Below are 3,064 nucleotides of genomic sequence, written 5' to 3'. Positions count from 1 at the left end.
TGGTCAGTCACTGTTAAAAATAAGTTGATGGACGGGTCAGTGGGATGGTCCCCTGGTTGGAGCCAGCTTGGTTTTTATATTCTTACAAGTTTGGGGTCAGGATGGAAGGAACTTTCCTGCAAATAAGTTGGACAGTGAATGGCTTGCTCTTCTTGCTTTTCAGTAATCTGGAGATACTCTGCTCTTGGGGTTGTTCTCCACCCATCCTGACAAGCACAATATAAGGATTAAGATAATGAGTCAGAACTACCCTGACTGAAATTCAACTCCGCAATCAACTCATTGGAAAGGCCTCAGGCAAACAACTGATTCTCTGCTTCTATCCCCACCCGATCTGTAATATGGGGTCATTATTTACACTAGCCTACCATACAGGGTTGTAAGGATTATTTGAGATAGTGTTTGTGAGGCATTTTGTGCATTTGGGGTGGGAGGAGAAGCACTTTATTAATATTAAATATGTATTTATCTTTCACATTACGAAAGATCCTGGGACACACCCCTCAAATTGTTTGATGCTGTCTCTTGGGGCGGAAAAAACAGCCAAGCCCTAGAAAGGAACATGGTAATGCAATAGACTGTAGCTGTGCAAAACTCAAGGACTGAGGCCTAGCAGAGACAGGAGGGGAGGCTCCTGGAACACACTTGACAATATTCTGAATCCTTATTTTACTGACTCCATATCTAATAGGAGCCACTTCCATGGCCCCTATAATGAAGCTGTCTTATATTGATTAAGACCACTGGTCCATCTACCCAGTCGACCCAGAACTCAAGACCTTCTGCATGCTAAACATGTGCCCTGCCTCTGAATTAGGGGCCCTCAGATTGCACATGGATTCTGTGACACAGCTAAATTCAATAACAACAATAATAATGATGATATTGATAATATTGTTGCCTGAAGCAACAGCTTGGCTCGCTTGGACATCTGCATCCAACCCTCATACTTGAACTTGATCCAATGAAATCAATTGACTGTGGACTCAGAACAGACCAAAGGAAGGACTTCTTTACACGCAGCGCATAATTAATTTGTGGAATGAACTGCCACATAATGTGGAGGTAGCTACTGGCTTACATGGCTCAAAAGGAGATCAAGTAAATTCATGGAGGACGGATCTGTCAATGACTAGCCATGATGGCTGTATGATCCATAGCCATACCCATTGCTATGGAGCAACTCCAGAAAGCTAATTGGGGGCTTCCAGTGACACCTGATTAGCTGTTGTGGGAAGCAAAATGCTAGACTAGGCCATGGACCTTTGGTCTGATCTAGCAGTGAATTTATGTTGCATGCTGGCTGGGAATGATGGATTCCAGTCCAATGCACCTGGAGGGCTGGAGAAGGTTGTTCTAAAGCCTTCTTCCTTTTCTCCTTGCCCTGTTCTTCCTCCTTGGTTTTTCCTTCTAGCCACCTCTTCTCACTCCATCATCCCATGCCCTTATTTCCCATCTCCCCACCGCCCTTCCTTCGGGGTTGCTTCCCCCATTACAAGACCTGACCTATAAGAGTCATCATAAAAAGAATTCACTTATACCGCCTAGAGCTCCATCACACCAGCGTTTGATCGCACTCTCGTCCTGTCTGCCTGGTTTGCCATTTTGAAACGCAGTATGTCCCATCTCCAGTGTTGATGGAACCGCTCCATTGGCTTCTGTAGATGGCACGGGAGACGGAGTGCCATCTTGCCCTTCACCTCAGGCAGGGCCGGGCAAAGCTGGTAATAGGTCCAGGCCAGATGGGAAATGTAGGCCCCATTTCAAACTGCTCATTAAGTATTTTTTAATCAGTTCTAAATACATATGAACTAGAACAATTTATAAAAAAAGGTAATGTCAAGCACTTTTATTAAAGAGGTATATAAGACATCTTTGCCTCTACCAGGAGGACTTGGAGTAGGTCCCCTCAAAATCGTAGGTCCATGCCAAGTGCCCCCCACCTGCCCAACCCTGACCTCAGGCAGCAATGTGGGGTTGGCCAGCCCTGGGTACCATATAACACAGAACAATCCCTAAGGAGGTTCGCTTGGCACCTACATGATATGCTTTTAGACGCCAGGTGAAGACCTTTTTATTCTCCCAGCATTCTAACAATCTATAAATACATTTTAACTTGGTGTTTTAAATTTGTAATTTTGCATTGCTGCTGTTTTTATCTGGTTGAGCTTTTATATGGTATTTTATATTATGGTTTTATACTGATGTTTTATACTTTGAATGGTTTTAATTTTTGTGAACCGCCCAGAGAGCTCCGGCTATTGGGTGGTATAGAAATGTATGAAATAAATAAATAAATAAATAAATACACATGCCAGCAAAGTTGCTGCATATTCGAGGTGGGGGAGAATTAGCTTGCATGCCTTGCCTGCATACCACGTGCCATCAAGGCAGCACGTACACGTGTAAGTGGCCTGCACTCTCCCATTTCCCCCTGCACACTCACTCTCTCTCTCTCTTCTATTCCTTCTCTGTTATCCCTGCGGCCTCTGCTCCATATTCTTCTTGGCTATTCTTTTCTCTCCCCCCCGGCCCACTCTAGCCCGTAATCCCCCTATATGCCATCCATACCGCGTTCTCCTCTGTTCTTCCTGCCTCGTTTTCACCAATCCCGCTCCCCGTCCACCCGCCTCGCTTTCCATCTGGAACTGATTATTCTCTCTGGGAAAGAAACTTTCAGGAAATTCCATCTTAGGGCTGGGTTGGCCCGGGGTGGGGGGTGTAGGGAGAGGGAGAGAATGGCACAGAAGGATCCCCTTTTCCAGGATCCAGTTTGTTTTCTTCTTCCACCCACCCTTCCATTTCGAGCCCCGCTTTCTATTTTTTCCAGGCTTACGCGTCCGACCTTCTTGGCATCCCTCTCCCAACTACCCCACTTTAAAAAATAAATAAATGTATTTTTTAATTTCCCAAAATGTAGCCGATTATCTCTTTAAGGAAACTACTGGGGACGGGGGGGGGGGGGGAAGAGAGAGAGAGAGAGAGAGAGAGAGAGAGAAGCATAAAAGGGGCGTGGTCTAAGGCACGCCCCACCCTTTTAACCGTTGGCGTGCCAAAGCCGCGA

The sequence above is a fragment of the Elgaria multicarinata genome, chromosome 11, assembly GCF_023053635.1.
Source record: "Elgaria multicarinata webbii isolate HBS135686 ecotype San Diego chromosome 11, rElgMul1.1.pri, whole genome shotgun sequence".
NCBI lineage: Eukaryota > Metazoa > Chordata > Lepidosauria > Squamata > Anguidae > Elgaria > Elgaria multicarinata.
This window is presented reverse-complemented; position numbering follows the sequence as displayed.